At 43.1% G+C, this 19756-nt stretch overlaps 1 pseudogene; it reads left to right on the top strand.

The window, feature by feature from the left end:
- The first annotated feature begins 14818 nt into the window (after nt 1-14818).
- LOC143559816 (TMV resistance protein N-like) lies at nt 14819-18525 on the top strand (annotated as a pseudogene).
- Nucleotides 18526-19756: the final 1231 nt, after the last annotated feature.

Raw genomic sequence — 19756 nt, 5'->3', positions numbered from 1 at the left:
GCCAGGGCATGGTTCGATCGTTTACCGATCCACCACATATATGACTGGGCGGACTTTCAGAACAAGTTCAGCCAGCATTTCAGCCAACAGAGGAAGTACACTGAAGAGCAGTGGACGATCCTTAACTGCGTGAGAGAGGAGGATGAATCTCTACTAGACTTCATCACTCGCTTCAACTCCAAAAAGCTTAGTCTCGGCAACATAAGTGAAGATCTGGTTCGCGCCGCCTTCATCCAAGGCGCCGAATACCCAGAACTTATCCGCACATTGACGGGTAAGGATGGCATGCCATCAACTTGGGATGCCATCATGACGGCGGCAAAGCGCTTTGCCGAGACGGAAAAGCAACTGGGAAGAGATCTTCCCCAGAGTACACACCTCTACACGCAGAGGACCAGAGAGAACAATGTCCGGATCGCCCGGCAGAACAAAAAGAGGAGGCTAGGTATTTGGCAGTCAAGGGTAAACTTTGACACCTCATCCAGCTCTCGCCCTCTTGTTGGCGGAAGGGACAACACACACCCTCCAAACCGAAAACACCGGTGGACGCCACTCACGAAGAGCGTCACGGAGATATTTGCCACGGAAAAATTGCCATGGCCTAAAGCCCCATTGATCCGGCAGAAACCTAATGCGGATCAAAGCAAATCCTGTGATTTCCACGGGACAAAGGGTCATGGTACTGAAGAGTGCACATCCTTGAAGGATATTATTGAGACATTTGTCAAGGACGGAAGACTTGCACATCTTGTGGCATCGATCAGGAAGGGAGGAAGGAATGACAACCGGTACAGAGGTAACGGACGAAAGCCCGTCGATATCAGCATCAACATGGTTCATGGCAAGGTCAGAGGAAGAAAAAGACGGGTGGCAGAACCATGCGCGTGGAAGGAAGCTGAGGTGCGCTTCCCGCGAGTGCCAGGAGGCCCCAGCAAAGAAGGCCCCATCGTCATCAGAAGCCAGCTGGGGCACTACATCACTTCACGCACTCTTGCTGACAACGGCGCTTCGTCGACAGTGATGTACAGACAGTTCTTTGATAAGCTGGATGATGAAGACAAAGAACGCTTGGAAACGGTCTACACTTCAATGGAAGGGTTTGACGGAAGTACAGAAACACCCCTGGGTATCCTATCTTTCCCCGTTACTCTTACTGATGGGAATCATTCACGCACAGAAGACGTGGATTTTGTCGTAATGAAAAAGCCACATCATACGTACGACATCCTATTCGGAAGAGACGGGATGGCAAGATTCAACGCCGTGGTATCTTCAGTCCATGGCATGATGGGATGGCCAACAGCTGAGGGTGTAGCAATGATCTCTGGCATTCCCCAGGTATGCATTGCATCTGTTTCATCTAAACCCAAACCGAAAAAGGCTAAACCAACCATCACTGAACCAGAAAAATGGGCCTTCAATGGCAAATACCCCGACCAGGCCGTTACCATTGGACCAACAATCGTTGATCCCACCCGCACCTTACTCAAACGCTTACTGCAGAAAAACGCTGACATCTTTGCGTGGGCACCAGCTGACATGACTGGTGTACCCCGAAGTAAGGCGGAGCATAAGCTCAAATGCGATCCGGCTGTTACGCCAATCGTACAAAAGCGCAGAGTAATGGGGCCTGAACAAACTAACGCGTGTAGAACCCAAGTCAAGGAACTCCTTGACGCAGGCATCGTACGCGTTAGTAGATATCAAACATGGGTTGCAAATCCCGTAATGGTACCGAAGAATGACAAACAATGGCGCATGTGCATAGATTTCAAAGACTTGAACAAAGCATGCCCCAAAGATTGTTATCCGTTACCAGAAATTGATCTCAAAGTGGATTCGTTGGCACCATTTCGCCTTAAATGCTTCTTGGATGCGTATAAGGGGTACCACCAAATCCACATGGCCATTGATGACCAGGACAAAACCGCATTTCGGACGCCCGATGGTACATTTTGTTATAAAATGATGCCATTCGGACTTAAGAATGCAGGGTCCACGTACCAACGACTAATGGACAAAGAGTTTCATGCCCAAATCGGGAGAAACTTGGAAGTCTATATGGATGATTTGGTCATCAAAAGCCTCGAGCCTGAGGCGATGTTGAAAGACATTGAAGAAACTTTCAACACGCTCCGAAAGATAAACATGAAGCTCAACCCGAGCAAGTGTTCATTTGGGATGGAAGAAGGGAAGTTCTTGGGAGTCATTGTTACTAAAGATGGCTTTAGAGCGAACCCTGAAAAGGTCGAAGCCATTGTTAAAATGGAATCACCTACCACCATCAAACAGGCTCAGACACTGAATGGGCGACTAGTCGCACTTAATCGCTTCTTGGCAAACCATGCGGATAAGTCGTTTCCTTTCGTGTCAACACTGAGAAACTGCCTGAAGAAAACGCACTTCCGCTGGACACCAGAAGCGGAAGCAGCTTTTCAGGAGATTCGGTCACGCCTGATCGAACTTCCAACGCTTACAGCACCACAAGCGGGAGAGGAGTTAATCCTATACCTTTCCGCAACAGATAGAGCAACCGGGGCAGTCCTGCTAGTAGAACGAAAGGGCATCCAGATGCCAATCTATTATGTTAGCCGTGTACTAACAGACGTAGAAACCCGGTACTCTACCCTCGAAAAATTAGTCTTAGCACTTATACATGCTTCACGCAGGTTAAGACGATATTTCCAGGGCCACCCAATCACCATTCTCACCAACTTCAAACTCTCAAACGTTCTAGGCAAACCCGAATTATCGGGACGTCTAGCCAAATGGGCAATTGAATTGGGAGAATATGCAATTAAGTACAAGCCAAGACCAGCCATAAAAGGCCAGGTCCTGGCCGATTTTATTGCAGAAGTCCCCGCTTCGCGGGAGAAAGAGTGCCAGGAGGAGGCTCAACCCTCCCCAGCACAGGACGTCAATGATGTCTGGCGACTCTATACTGATGGAGCAGCCAGTAACGAGGGTTCAGGCGCAGGGTTAAAATTAACCAACCCAGCGGGCCAAGAATATACTTACGCTATTCGGCTGGACTTTCCAAGTACGAATAACGAAGCCGAATATGAAGCATTCTTGGCCGGTTTGAGAATTGCGCGTAAGATGGGAGTGAAAAACTTGGAAGCCCACGTGGATTCCATGCTGGTGGCCAACCAAATAAATGGAACATACACGGCTGTGAACGACACCATGGCCCTGTACCTCGCCCAGGCAAAAACCCTTATGCGTGATTTTAGTGATTGTAAAGTCATACATATCAAGCGCAGCGAAAACAAATCTGCGGATGCGTTAAGCAAGCTTGCATCACTAGCCTTCACCCACCTGGGAAAGGACATCCGCATTGAACTCCTCGAAGCGCCATCAGTCCCGCACAAGGAAATTTGTGTCATCCAAACCAGTACAGAAACGTGGATGACACCAATAATAAATTACCTTGCAGCAGGAATACTACCAGAGTCAAAAACACAGGCAAGAAAACTACGCTGTAAAGCACTGAATTATCAACTCGTCAATGACATCCTTTACAGACGTAACTTTCTTGGCCCACTCTTGAGATGCGTGGACAACCAAGATGCCAACTACCTCCTAAGGGAAGTACACGAAGGCATCTGTGGGGTACACGCAGGTCCCCGCGCTGTTGTAGCCAAGCTAAACAACGCGGGATACTTTTGGCCGGGGATGCATACGGATGCACTGGCATACATCAGAAAATGCAGGTCTTGCCAGCTTTACGCACCTAACACGCATCGCCCGAAAAACGAACTGGTTCCAGTCACTTCTTCGTGGCCATTTCAGAAGTGGGCCATCGATGTGACATGCCCATTTCCTACAGCAGCAGGAAATGTTCAGTTCCTAGTGGTAGCCATCGACTACTTCACCAAGTGGATAGAAGCAAAACCTTTAGCCCAAACAACCGCAAATCATATCAAAAAATTTATTTGGGAATTTATAATTTGTCGTTTTGGACTTCCACAGAATTTGGTGAGCGATAACGGCACCAACTTTGCTGACAAAAAGCTACAACAGTGGCTAAAAGAACTTCAAATCACCCACACCTTTACCTCAGTGGCACACCCGCAAGGAAATGGTGAGGTGGAAAGAGCAAATAAAAGCATCGTCGAAGGCATAAAGAAAAGACTCTTGAAACACAGATCCGGCTGGGTGGACGAGCTTCCGCACGTCCTTTGGGCAAACAGAACATTGAAGAAGGCCAGTACGGGAGAAACCCCGTTCAGCCTCACTTATGGTACTGAAGCCATGGTCCCGGTCGAAATTGGCCTACCCTCACCAAGGGTCTTGAGTCAGCCAGAAGACAATGATGCGGAAAGACGGTTGGATCTTATGCTAACCGAGGAACGCAGAGACTTAGCCGCAGTGCGTGAAGAGAACTACAAACGACAAATGCAAAAGTACTACAACACGCGGGTAAAACTCTGCAACTTCAAGGAAGGAGACTACATACTGCGTAACAACGAGGCTTCGAACCAAGAACGCCCAGGAAAGTTGGCCCCAGTCTGGGAAGGGCCATACGTTATCAAACAAGTTCTGGGAAAGGGCGCATACCGGCTCGAAGGGCTCGATGGCACTCCCATCCCAAGAACATGGAATGGAGCTCAATTACGCAAATGTTATATGTAGATCAATTCCAAAACTTGTAAAGAAAAGGCCAAGAGCCACTTCTAATGGAAATGATTCTCCTTTCATAATGTGTTTACCTTTATCCTTATGAACTCCCCAATGGTGCCGGTGTTTACCGCATAAACGGGGAGAAGTAAGTCGTTGCGTGTGGAAGTCGGCAAAACCCGCATAAACACAAAAATAAGGGAAACCTACACGCAGGTATGATGTAAGTAAAGTTTAGCCATCCTTGTAAGTGCAAGTGACGGTCTTATCCGCACAATCACAAAAGAGGAAGCGAAACTTTAACCCACTATCAACCACGTTCAAAGGTTAACTTATCCTAAATACTTAGAAATTTCGAGGAAAAATGAGGAAAACCTACACGCAGGTCAGATGAAGGTTAAAGTTTAGCCATCCTACCAAGTGCAAGTGACGGTTCTACCCGCACAATCACGAAAGAGGAAGCAAAACTTTAACCCATCATCAACCATGTTCAAGAGGTTAACTTATTCTAAAACACTTGGAAAATTGCTAACTTAAACTAAGTATGCAAGTCATGAGTTTATAAAGCAAGGAATCCAAAGGAAATAACAATCTTATTCGCAAAAAGATTTATATTTCAATAATATATTACAAGAATGGCCGGGTTACTACCCGCCTAAAAGAGTAAATCTATACAAGTCTTAGCAATGGAAAGGGATCTTCGGGGTCAAGCTTCAGGGCCGCTTCCACTTGGACCCGCTCCATCAGAAGAACGGGGTGGTTCGAGGAAAGCTTTGAGGACAGCTAACCCATCATCAGCAACAGCTACTTCGTCCACCTTTTCCACCACTGGATGCGGGAAGGCGGCGTATTGGTTCAATGCTTGGTCATAAATGGCTTCGGTATCCACATCGAACAGAGGGAAGTTGGAAGGCGGGACACCTTTCTCAACAAACCCTAGACCAAGCAAGAAGCCGGCCTTTTCCCCATCCTCATGAGAAGCGTTGAGGGCTGCGCTCATAGCATCATCGTAAGAGGTCTCTGAAAAGACCCGACGCACAACATACAAAGAAAAAAATACAAGTGTTAGAACCTTTTCCTTACAAAAGAAAAGCGTGAAGACAAAGTTAAACATACCTGAGGCAACGCTTCTCGAAGAAGCCATTGGAGGGCAGCTTGAGCTTCGTTATGGGCGCGTTCGGCTTCGCTCTTGTTAAGGTTGGCAAGTAAAACTTCCTTTGCGGCAGCCTCTTCGACGCCCTTAAGCTTCCGCTGGGTCTGGTCAAGCACCCCCCTCTGGTCCAGGATTTCCTGGAGTTTCTTGGCATCTTCCATTGCCAAGGCATCATGAGCGCGTTGGAGAGCCTCTAATTTGCCTTTCAGCTCCTCATTCTCCACACGCAGAGGCTCAGCAACGGCTTCAGCCTGGGCAGCCCTCTCGGTTGCGTTTCGCGCAGTCTCCCTGGCCAGCCGAAGCTGTTCATTCACAGCTTGGGCAGCCTTGGAGCGGGCCTCGAGTCGCGCCTGAACTTCAACCTCGAGGGCCTTGAAGGCCTTCTCCTTGGCGGCGGCAGCTGCCGCCAGCTGTTGGTTCTCCTCCCGAAGAGCCCGCGTTTCAGATACTTCCTTTGCGCGAGCTGCTTTTAACTTGTCGTTTTCACGACAAAGCAGCTCGACGCGCGGCTGCATCCGGGCCTGGAGAACCCGAAGCTCATTGGTTAGCCTACCCTCCTGGTAGCTAACCATGGCTTCCCCCAACGCACCCGGGGGAGCAGCGTGGCGAACCCAGTCCACGCACTCCACAGGTGTGCGAAGGGTTGTTCCTCGGCGTATGTTCCATCGCGGAACATACACTTCATTGGAATCCGTCACTGCAAAAGAAACAAAGGCAGTAAGGAAAAGATGATAAAAAACATAAGGGAAAAAGAAAGGAACCCTACGCACCTGTAGGGTCAATGACAGGCCGATAACCGCCAAACCCATCACCTGAACCTAAAGGAAATCCATCCAACAGGTCAGGCAGCCGGGAAGGTGGCAAAGATCGGCGGGAAGCCCTGCGCGTACCTGATGGTCCGGCCATTGGTGCCGGTGGCGCGGGCATGGTGGCAGCCGCCGTGGTCGCCGTTGGGGTCGCCGCCGCGGTCGCCGCCTCATCAGCAGCAGCAGTAACCGCCGGCTCCGTGAAGGATGCTGTAAAAATCGCACTCACGGCCGGCGGTGACGTCATCTCGACCGGAACAGTTGGCTCAAATGAATGAGCAACTGGACCAGCGGATGCAGGCGCAGGCGCCTGGGTCGACGCCTCAGGAAGGCTGACCGAGCCTACCGTCATTGGCGGGGAGGTACTCCCCTGCGTTTCACCCCGGAATGCGTCAACATCCACGCCTGCACAAAGAAGAAAGTGTTAGATAAATTTAGGAAGTGATAAATCTACAAAGACAACTATGATTGTACTTACGGGTTTTCTTGACCCTGAACGTACGGACGGGCGGGGAGGAACCCGATGGAGCCGGCCTCTTGGTACCGGTCACCGTCGTCTTCGTCGGTTCTCCGGAGGTAACGGACGTAGCCTCCGGAGCAGTGGTCTCCTCACCACCGGGCTTCCCCGCCACCTCTTCACTATCTGACTCCGAGTCAGATAGAACCACCGGACCAGCAGTGGAGGCCTTCTCATTCCCTTTCCCGCCGGCAGCAGCTTTCTTCTTCCGCACCAGTGGAGGAGCATCTGAGGATTCCTCAGAAGAGGACAGGTCAAGAATTCCAACAGCGGGTACAGCATTAAGGGGTTGAGGAAAGAATATCGCCTTACCTGGCCGCCGGTGGCTCAGGATCTCGTGGCCCAGCGGATAGACCTCCACAAACCGATCCGCTGTTTGCTCCAGGATGGGCAACTCGCCCTCGTCCAAAGCACGAGTACCCATCCGCGCGGGACCGTCGGCTTCCCGCGGAAACAGAAGCGACTCCAAATCATTTCCCTCTGAGAAAAGAAACAGTTAGAAGACAAACTTGTATCAAAAAAGAAAAACAAGACATACCATAGGGAATAGAGTTCAAACCGTATTCGAGGAGGATGGGAACCAGAGACGCATCTTTCCACACACGGCTCATCCCTAACATGACCATCCCGGACTCCGCAAACCGGTAAACCGGAGATTGGATCCGGGATATCTTCGAAAACCATTCCGCCTCCTGGTAGTTGGGGGCGTGAAGGCTCGGTATCGCTTGGCCATTTTTAAACTTCATGGCAAGGGGGATGGCGCGGGCAGAAATGTAGAAGAATTCCTGCTTCCACCCGCGAAGACTGCGCTCGGTGTCGCAAATCTTCAGACCCTTAATACGGGTCGTCAAGGTGTACCACCCTTGGATGCACCTCCAGGTATAGAAGGTCATCAGGCGGTCCACATGGGGCTCGATGCCCAAAATCCGGCACACCCACTCAAAATGGCGAATCTTGGCGATCGCCATGGGGTGCAGCTCGGTCAAATGGACACCGTGCCTCTCAAGGACACGGTAAACAAATTTTGTCAATGGGAATCTAAGATTCCCATAGACAAAAAATGCAGCATAAACCCCGATCTTGCCACTGGGGGCATCGTACACGGTCTGGTGGGATTCAGGAAACTCAGGCTCGAGATGATCGAGCATGAACTTCCTGACAACATACCGGTACTGATCGCCGGGCAGAGCACACTGGCACTCACTAGCAGTACCCCTGTCGTCAGCTATAGCTTCAGCATCACGAGAGGACATTTTTGCAGAAAGAAGAGTGATTTCGGGAAAATGCTTGCCTGAAAAAGGGGAGTATTTGCCGGAAATCACTAAGAAGAAGAAGAAGAGTGAAAAGTGTGAATTGCAAATAACCCTCTCCCCCTTTATATAGTAATCGCAATTAATGCGGTGAATTTAATGCGGAGGAGAGAGAAATCAAAGGTGCAATGAAACTATGACACGTGGCAAAAAGCAAGCTGGCAACAGCTGTTAAAAGGACGTGTGCCAGTAATTTCGCGGCCACGCGCCCGAAAAATCATGCCCACGCGCCTGAAAAAGCGACTGGAATGACCATGTTCTGTCACGTCACCATAACTTCCTGCACGTCCTGACACAGTCAGAAGAAACCGTCACACGACGTTTCAGATGTTTGGACTGTTCTTATCCTCACCAACCTTTAGAATTTCAAAATTCAAAATTCAAAAAGATTCAAAAGTAAGCGGGAAAATACCCCTTACCTTGGCAACCAAGTAACCATAAGACGGATGCGGGTACAGTGTTAAGGCAAAACCTTCCACATACCTAGCACCCGCAGGGAATTGAAGCCAAGAATACCCCGGCAACAAAGTAACTATAAGACGGGTGCGGATACAGTGTTAAGGCAAAACCCTTCACGTACCTAGCACCCGCAGGGAATTGACGCCAGGAGTACCTTGAAAGTAAAGTAACCGTAAGACGAGCACGGGTACAGTGTTAAGGCAAAACCCTTCACATACCTAGCGCTCGGCAGGGAATTGAAACCAGGAAGGATCTTCTGGGCAATGCTTGTGGAAACGGAAATAACATCCCCGCATAGCGGGAACGTCGAGAACTACATTGTTTGAGGCTCCAGGATGGAATTGGTGGTTTAAACATAATTGATCACTATGTTCAAAACCACTAAAACCTCAAGGAGAATCCACACAAGTGAGACTCAACGCTCCTGACTTGCGAGAAGGTTACATACCTACCCGCATCATACCCAAAGATCAAGCAAAAAAATCGGGAATTTTTGCAAGTGACATTAGGAAACCCGCGGGAAGAATCCCCACGGAGAACCTTAAAACTAGAAACCCTTTTCAAAACACCTTGCTTAAAGTCCAAAAGTTCACCTCACTTTATTAAACATTCATGAGAAGAACATTGGACTGGGGGGACTTGAAGAGGTAGGTCCCAGCAGAGACCAGTTGGTCCCGCAAGACTCACCTTGAACAGGGACGTCTGCGCAAAGGCCATCTGCTCCCGCAGGACCCACCATGCTCATAGGATCTTACGCGCAGTACACAAGCTGAACACGCAGGGAAAGCCTCCCAATGGTGAAGTACCCCGCCTGTTCCCGCAGTTGCGGATACAAGCCATCAGGGAAGGCTACCCGCAGACAGCAGGGCTACACGCACAAGACACTAGCTACTTCAGTAGTCACATGAAGGAATGAGCAAGGCGGGAACAATCCCGCCTAAATGAGCCAGTCTGATTCTGAAAGATCTTTTGTACCATACCTACTAAGGTATGGATAGGACAGACGATCTGACCAGAACAGCCCATGAGCCAATCACAGGGTGACAGCTCATCGACAACAGGGCGAGGAGGAGCACCCTCTAGTACTGTTTGTCACTATTAGCCGCTGCCTACTCACCAACCCTTACTGAGGAGCATGCGCGGCCTACAGTTGGTGGAATAGTGTTACTGTTGGCCGTAACCTATTCACCAACCAGCATGGCCTGCGTACAATCCACAGTAAGTGGGACGTGCATAATCTACAGTTGGTGGAATAGTGCAGCCGACTTTGTTACTGTTGGCCGTAACCTACCCACCAACCAGTATGGCCTGTGCATAGTCCACTGTTGGTTGAACAGGAATACTATTCAGCCGGCTGTACCTTCTAGGAAACCTACCTTCGGCTATAAATACTCCAATATCTTGGAATGGTAAGATCATCTGCTATCCAGTTATCTAGCAATCTCTTAATATACACTTATATTCAGAGCAACCTAGTCTGATTCTCACGCCGGAGGGTGGTCACAAGGAGGAACCCCCCCCCTTCTCAGTGACGAGCTTACGGTGTTTGTTTTGCAGGTCTCCTGAAGAACAGCCTTCTCAGCTAGACCTCATCCGTGGGAAACATTACTTAACCCCCAGATTATCTATAATCTGTACAGGGTCACTTAGTGTTTCTTCAGATTTGGTGCAAACTTGGATTGGGAAGACGGATTTCAAATGGATATAAAGGGGACATGAAAGAAATTAGGGCAGGGTCATTATGAGTTTCTCTCTAAAAAATGTCAAATTGGGAATTTTCCTTTTTTTACAATCACCGGTGCAGAATATTTTCTCGAAATTAGGGTTGTTTGTCGATTATAGTTTGCTAATTTGTGTTTTGTTGAACAATTAGTGACAAATTCTTGAGTGATTATTAAACAATAATTCAGTTTTAATATGGAGTATTGCTTTTTCAAACTTGTTGCTTCTTGAAATTGATGTTTGCTTCAGAATATTTCTTAGATTTGATTTCTATTTTTATCAACATATACTAATTAGAAACTGAACATAGAGATATAGATTTCAGTTTTATTATATTGAACAAACAAATTATATGTATTGATAGATAGATTTGAAAGGTAAAAAATGTGACTTATAATATCAAAAGAGCGAAACCCGTTAAATATATTATGGTCAAGAAAATAATTAAAGTGGACGAGAAATCTGGATACGAGACGAGAGCTTCGGTGCGCACGTTTAGCTTCAATGGGAGGAGATCTTCTAGAATGTTTTTATTTGGCTATAAATAGGACATTTGTTGTCATGTTTATGTGTGTGTTTCAATGGTGTAAATCACCCACCCAAGGGGAGCTCACCTCGGTTGGGGTCGATTCGTTTAATATTATAATCTTTTGCAACCGATAACGAGATCATTCATTATTATATTTTCTTTATATTATTTGTTCGGTCGTTTGATTTACCGCACCCGTCTCATACGATTATCAAGAACAAAACCGTTCGTTGTTGGATCCGGTTTCAGGACCTACAAGATCTGTTGTACTCGTTTCATTTAATTGAACAAAGTGGATATTAATCATAAAATCATAAATATATAGATTAAATTTTAAAAATACGCCTCTCTTTTATACCTCGCTCACTCTTGTATTGGATTTTCCGGCCAATCTCCTATAGGACATCTATACGTATATATGAAAACCTCAAAATTGTTGGAAATAATCCCGATCTCGTTAAAAATCCCGTTAGTTTATTATAGTTTAGTTAAACTTTGTTAAATAGTTCAGTTAACAAAGTTAGGGTGCAAATTGTAATTAGTTAATAGTTTGTGAACATATTGTAAATAGGGATATTGGAAACGATACTTTGCTTGTTGGAGTGTTGACGGAATAACCTTCTGTGGGTATAAATACCCATCTCCGGGCCCCATTGTAATATACCTCGATTTAAACAATCAATAATACATAACCGAATTGTGTTAAGATATTTTCGTTTAATTTCTGTCATATTGTGTTAATTGATTCTGAGGGCCAACAAATTAGTATCAGACGAAGAACACAATCGATTCCCTATTTGTAATTTTGCCAACCCCAAATCGCCGGTTAAAATCAAGAACGAAATCACTAAGAATTGTGAATCCCTTCATCGCAGATTGCGAAATCAGAAAATAGAAGAAGCGATTTTGTGCTATTGTACTCAAAATCGAATTGAAATTCCGTACATAAAAGACTAAAATCACATTGGAAAACATACCTCTGTTTTGGTCAAAGCATCGATAAAGAATTAGAAGAGGAATCGGAAAACGTAAATTGTGGAAAATCAAAACTCCAGTTATTGTTCTATTAACTAAGGGTTAAAAAAGGTTATTAAAATTAGAAATTAAAAGGAGAATTTTGAAAATAAGAAAAGTTTATTTTGTTTAAAAATAAAGTCACGTTTATTAAGAGAAATATAAGGATTTATTTTTTATTAAAGATAAAAGGGTATTTTTAATAAAAGAGAAAATTTGGTCAAGAAACAGGAGGTTCATTGTATTCGATTCAGGATCACCGGCAGTTTAGCAGAGGTGTGATCAATTCCAGTGGCGACCGAAAGAACCGGAATTGTTTTCTAGCAAGTAACAGGAGGTCAGAGATTTGATCTGGGAAGAAATTGATCAAAAGCAGATTGGCAAAGATTTGATCAAATCCAGTGGTGACCGAAAGACCAGTGGGCTGTACTCGCAAGTCTATATAATTCAACCGAAAGCGAAAGTAAAAGTTGAATAGTGACACATCAAGTCATATCAAGATTAGGAGAAGGAAGACTCGATCAATGACCGACAAGAACAATGAATTCGTAAAGGAAGTGAGACCATCAATGACGCTACAATGCCCAATTTTGAATTCAACAAGTTATACAATTTGGGCAGTAAAGATCATAGCAATTTTTGATGTTCATGGAATCTCGGAGGTAGGGATGAGATCGGTACCGACCGGTCCCGGTCCCGAAAATCGCAATATTTTGGTACCGGTACCGGTACCGAAATCTTCGGTTCGGTATCGGTACCGGGATGGTACCGGTACCGGTCCTAATACCGAAACTCGAAACTTTGGTACTGATTTAGTACCGACGGTACCAAATCGGTACCGATTTCGGTATCGGTACCAACCGGTACCAGTACCGAATTTGCTCATCCCTACTCGGAGGTACTCGAAGAAGAGGGTGCAGTTGATGCTAAGAAAAATAAGATGGCTATTGCATATCTCTTTCAAGTAATGCCCGAAGAAATTGTTCTTTCAAGTAATGCTAAGAAAGCCGCAGACATATGGGCAGACTTAAAGGCTCGTTTTGTAGGAGTTGACAGGGTTAAAGTTTGAAGCCTTGAAAACTCTTGAATCAGAGTTTGAAGCCTTGAAAAATGAAAGACACAGACACTATCGATGACTTCACAGGAAAATTAGTCAACTCGTGGCACAAGCCAACAACCTTGGATCCGCAATTGATAATAAAAAACTAGTCCGGAAACTACTTAATTCTGTACCAAGGAAGTACATTCAGATTGTTTCCGCAATTGAACAATTTGCAGATCTGAATACTATGTTGTTTCAAGAAGCCATTGGAAGATTAAAAGCCTATGAAGAACGCATCAAGGAGTCAGCCGAGAAAGAAGACAAACATAATAAATTTATGTTCACCAACACAATTGGAAAAGAAAAGTTTAAAGAACATAAGTCTAAGCATTGTGGTAACTGAAGTTCAAACCAAGGAAACTTTGGACAAGGCCGTAGTAAAGGTCGTTGGACCGGGAAAAGTAAAGATGGTGAACAAGTTCATGAAGACAAAAGCCATGGAAAATTAGGCGAACCTATCCGTGAAGATAAAAGTCATGTGAAATGCCATAAGTCAACGAGCTCGGACATTTTAAAAGTGAATGTCCAAAATGGAAGGATCAGGAGGCTCATCTCGTTTGGAGTCAAACTACACTACTATGAAGAAATAGCAAGTCAAAATACAAGATCGAGATTAAGGGGATTGTTGGAAATAATCCCGATCTCGTTAAAAATCCCGTTAGTTTATTATAGTTTTGTTAAACTTTGTTAAATAGTTCAGTTAACAAAGTTAGGGTGCAAATTTAATTAGTTAATAGTTTATGAACATACATATTGTAATATATTGGAAAAGATACGTCGGTTGATGGAATAACCGCCAGCGGGTATAAATACCGATCTCCGGCCCCCATTGTAATATATCTCAATTAAAACAATCAATAATACATAACCGTTCATATTCAATTGTGTTCAGATATTTTTGTTTAATTTTTGTCATATTGTGTTAATCGATTATGAGGGCCCACAAAAATGTCAGTCCGTGTGCATAAGATCTTGTCCGACGGCTGGTCTATACGATGCGTATAGACCTGCATGCATAGTTTTGGTCGTTCCCGGGAATGATTGGCGTATGGGTTGTCTGGCTGACCGATACGCTGGGATCATACGCCGCATAGTGGCCTATACACAGCGTACATAGGTGTCCTATGCCTCAAAATAGCATTTGGGGTGTGAATAATAATACTTTCCCCCAATCAAGATTTTATTTTATTAGCAACAGCTCTAAAGTTTTTTTTTTTCGTTTTTTTTTACAGTAACATGGGGAGAAATGCTTTGGCTTTGCAACATGGTGGATGTAGCAACTGATTCTTCTTCTTCTTCTTTTTTTTAATCTTTTTATATCATTAGTTAAGTAATCATATGAATTACATGATCTGTATGCTGGGTGTACACCTCAACATCCATAAAGTCAACTACAATGGTCATAGCACGTAATCAATAATTTTGAGCAAGGGTTGGGTAGATAGATGTCTTCATCTCAATTTTAAACAGGAAACTTTTGTCCCCAGCCCATTAAAAAGGTTTTCCAAAATGATTAAACTCTTATCAGTTCATACAAATTTCCCCCAAACATACAAAATTTCATTTCATTTGATCTTTATCAAGCGATGGCTTCTACTTTAGTATCACTCGTCCAAAAGAGCTTCAAGTACGATGTCTTTTTAAGTTTCAGGGGCGAAGACACCTGCAAGAACTTTATTGATCATCTCTATCATGCTCTTCACCAGAAAGGCATCATAACATTCAAAGATGATGAGAAAATCAAGAAAGGGAAAATGATCAGCGATGAGCTCATTAGAGCCATTGAAGACTCCAGATTTCACATAATTGTGTTCTCCAGGAACTATACGACTTCATCATGGTGCCTAGATGAGCTCGTTAAAATTATGGAGTGACAGAAGACTAAGGAGCATACTGTCTACCCCGTATTCTATGATGTTGAACCCACCGAAGTCCGCTACCAATGTGGGGCAGTTGAACAAGCCTTTGCAAAACATGAAAAAGGCAGCTGGAACGTTGTTCTGCCTCTTGACTGTCTTTGTTCTATCGTAGCATTTTGCTGCAACAGATCTTCTTCATCGAACAGACATACAGTAGATTCGGTAACATCTTTATCAATGCATTTGTATAATTGTATTTGTATTTGTGTGTCAGAGTAGGAGTTTCTGAGTCAAATGTTTTGTGGCTATTTCGTACTTTGCCAAACAGGAAATTGAAGATGATGTTGGAAGATGGACAAATGGTCTGAATAAAGCAACCAGCTTGGCTGGGATGGAGTTAAAGAACACTTTTAATGGGTATTCTTCATTTTTGTTTCTTTATAACTAGTGTTTAATTGGAACATCCATGTCATCTCAAGTTTCATGATGGATTACGAGTGATCCAACTGAATCTTCTTTAACACACAGGCAGGAAGCTAAATTTATTCAACAAATTGTTCAAGAAGTTTCAATAAAGCTACGTTTTATTAATCCGGGTGTTTATGGGAAGTTAGTAGGCATGGAGACCCGGGTGAAGAATGTATTTTCATCTTTAGAAACTGATTCTGATGACGTTCGCATGATAGGTATCAAGGGGATGGGAGGTGGTGGAAAAACCACTTTGGCGAGAGCTGTTTTTGATCATATATCCATTTGGTTTGAGGGTAAAAGCTTTGTTGAGAATGTGAGGGAAGTTTCAAAAGGCTCGTTGTGTGGCTTGAAGAAATTGCAAGAAAAGATGCTTTCAGATGTGTTAAATGATCAAAGCATAGTTGTAACAAGTGTTTCTGAAGGAAAAAATATGATGAAAAAGATTATGCCTTGTCAAAAGGCTCTTCTTGTTCTAGATGACGTGGATGATGTGGACCGGCTTGAGGCATTAGCTGGTGAGCTTACATGGTTTAAGCCTGGAAGTAGAATCATCATCACAACAAGAGATCAACAAGTGCTAGTAGCACATGGAGTGAACTTTATTCACGACGTTAATTTGTTATCACATGTTGGAAGCAATTTGTCTCTTTAGTAGGTACGCATTTAAGAGAGAAATTCCAAATCAAGGATATGAGGATCTCTCTAGAAAAGTTTTACATTATGCTTCTGGGCTTCCCTTAACAATCAAAGTTTTGGGTTTACATCTTTGTGGCAGAAGTGAACTTGAATGGGTAGATGCCATAAAACGACTAAAAACAATTCCATTAGAGAAAACTTTGAAAAGATTGGAACTGAGCTATAATGGGCTTGATAATGACCAAAAAGAAATATTTCTAGATGTTGTATGCATGTTGAAAGGTGAAACAAAAGACAAAGCAATCAGAATACTTGAAAGCTGTGGATATAATGCAGAAATTGTTTTAAGAATTCTTGAGCAGAAATCTTTGATAACTATTTCTAGTTATCACACTTTGGGCTTCCATGACCATATAGAAGAAATGGGCAGGAATATTGTTTGGCGCTCGCACCCTAACGAGCCTAGCAGACACAGCTGATTATGGATTAAAGAGGAAATAGAAGATATATTGGTTAATGAATCAATAAGTTTCAAGCTTATATGAAAGGTGGAAAACTAACATTTTCATTTGCTATGACAATTTTTCATATCAAATTTATCTTTCTTAGCAGGGTACTGAATAAACAAAATGTATAAAACTGTATAGTACGAATCTTCATCCTACAACTATTATGATAGGTCTTAGAAAGATGAAGGAACTTAGATTTTTTTACTTGCATAGTGGATTCAGAGAATGGAAAGTTGATGAAGTTAGCCAATACTTACACTTACCAGATGCTCTAAGATCTCTATGTTGGAATGAATATCCTTTTCAGTCTTTACCTAAAACATTTAGAGCAAATAACCTTCTATACCTTCATACCTTCAGATGTATTGGTCTCAACTCCAGGAAACGAGAGAAAGCAAGGTTGAATAATGATTGTCTGATTGTTTGCACGATGCTCTATTATGCAATATTTTTGTTGTTACACTGACATTTATCTTTCTTGTTTATTCTCATAATAGGTTATTGATAAGCTCAGATTCCTTGACCTCAGTGGCTCATGGTTGAGAACCCTTGACCTTGGGATGACTCCAAATATTGAGCGGTTAGATCTTGTTCAGTGCCTTAATCTCGAATACCTCAACCTTGGGATGACTCCAAATCTCGAGAACTTAAATCTTCAACATTGTTCTCGCTTTGTAGAACTTTACATGCCTGTTGAATGTCCAAAGCTCAAATCCCTCGACCTCCGTTTTTCTGAGGTAAGTAACCTTAACCTCGGGATGATTCCAAACCCGAGAAGTTAAATCTTAAAGGGTGTTCTTATCTTCAAAAGATTCATGCTCCAATGGGATGTCTAAAAAAGCTTGTCTACTTAAACTTAAGTGGCTGCTCAAGGTTTGAGAGTTTTTGTGTCGATAGACAACTTGAATCACCTAGTCTTGATTCCTTAGCCAAGTTACAACTAAATGCATGGCCCCTAGACATCTGCCCACTACATCCCGACAATAACTTGCCAAACTTTAAGATTGAATGTCTTTATGATGAACCTCTGCCCTCATCAAGTGGAAATCTTGAGAAGCTTCTTTCTTTTGGTGTATGTGCTTGCACAAACCTTGAGTCTTTTTCAGAAAGCATTTGTGCTTTACAACATTTAAGAGAGCTTGGACTTAAATGCTGGAGTATTCCCGGGGTACCCAAGGATCTTCCGGACGTACCCAAGGATCTGGGCCAAATACAAAGTCTAGAGAAGCTATCCTTGTGGATGGAAAGGGTTGAGTATCTTCCGGATAGCATTGTATGTTAAAACATCTGCAATATCTTGAACTGAATTCTTGTTGGCTTCTAGAGCATTTACCCAAGGATCTCGGCAGGTTAGAGTGTTTAGAGGAGTTGCACATAATGGATTGTAGATCTTTACGAGATATCCCGAACAGCATATGTAAGATGAAAAGTTTAAAACATTTAAATCTCACTCAATGTTGTCAAGTTGAGAAATTGCCAAATGAGCTTGGGCGTTTAGAATGTTTAAAGAAGTTAGACCTAAGGAAATGTGGATCCTTGCAAGATATCCCGAACAGTATCTGTAAGATGAAAAGTTTAACATGCATTGATCTCTCCTACTGTCATCAACTTGAGAAATTGCCCGAGGAACTTGGATGTTTAGAATGTTTAGAGAAGTTAGACCTACATGATTGTAAGTCCTTACGAGATATCCCAAAAAACATATGTAAGATGAAAAGTTTAAGATATTTAAATCTCTCTTGTTGTCATCCAGTTAAGAAATTGCTAGAGGAACTTGGATGTTTAGATCGATTGGAGAAGTTTGACCTAAGTTGCTAATATGATATCCCAAAAGTTTACCGCAGTTAGGTCTCACTTGAATTCTAGTTGAGAAATTGCGAGAGGAACTTGGGCGTTAAGAATGTTAGAGGAGTTGAACCTGACAGATTGTAAATCCTTACTAGATATCCCAATCTGTGAGATGAAAAGTTCAACATATTTAGGTCTCTATGGTTTTCCTTAAGTTGAGACATTGAGATGGGAACTTGGGTGTTTAAAATGTTTAGGGAAGTTGAATCTTATGAGTTTTGAATACTTACGAGATATCCCAAACATCTGAAAGATGAAAAGTTTATATACCGGTTTTTAACGAGTATTTAAAATGGTGAGGAGTTCAACTGTTGAAATGCGGACTTTAGGCGGCCGACTGGGAAGCTGGGTGTACCCGGAGTATTTGGGGAGCACTCGGACATGGTATTAATTTTTGGATATTATATATATGTCAAATATCATAAGTTTACTAATATTTATAACAAAATAGGTGAATATCAATATAAATAAGAGAAATGCATTTTTAAATAATAAATTATTCTAAATTTGCAAATCATTAATTAAAGAAATGATATTTATTTTTTAATATTATATAATTATGAATTATGTTTCATTTTTTTTAAGTCAAAATCAACTCAAGTTCACCGACTAGATGTGATTGTGGCTAAGATTGACCACCTTTGACCAATTCTTTAATAACTAGGCGGAGTTAAAGAAACTCGTCCCGACGACATACCTTGTAATGAGTACCCGGGGAGTACTCGGCCTTGTAAACCTACTTTTACAACATGTTAAACACCGTTATAAAATGAAGAATTTTCATAAATTAGAAGGATACTAACGTTGTTTATTGAACAAAAGTTTATATATGTTTTTAACGAGTGTTAAAATGGGGACTAGTTCAACTGTTGAAATAAAATGTGAAGAAACATTTTAAATGAGAATTTTCCAAACCCGTTGTAACTTAGAAAGCAATAAGCGTTGCAAATGAACAAAAAGTTTATAACACCGGTTTTTGACAAGTATTTTAAAGCGGTTAACAGTTTTAGCATAATGAAACGATAATGTTTACAAACAAACCATTTCAAATATTCATATATTATAGCAAAAATTATAAAACTAAACGGTTAAATATACTAAGCATGCATATTTCATTTCATAGTTAATTAAATATATACAAAGAAACATAAATAATACAAGAAATAACAACAAAATCCCTAAAACCGACAAGTTTAACCAG

The sequence above is a fragment of the Bidens hawaiensis genome, unplaced genomic scaffold, assembly GCF_021521415.1.
Source record: "Bidens hawaiensis isolate Kalapana, Puna unplaced genomic scaffold, B.hawaiensis_p1.1 tig00020044_1, whole genome shotgun sequence".
Classification (NCBI taxonomy): domain Eukaryota; kingdom Viridiplantae; phylum Streptophyta; class Magnoliopsida; order Asterales; family Asteraceae; genus Bidens; species Bidens hawaiensis.
This window is presented reverse-complemented; position numbering and strand designations above follow the sequence as displayed.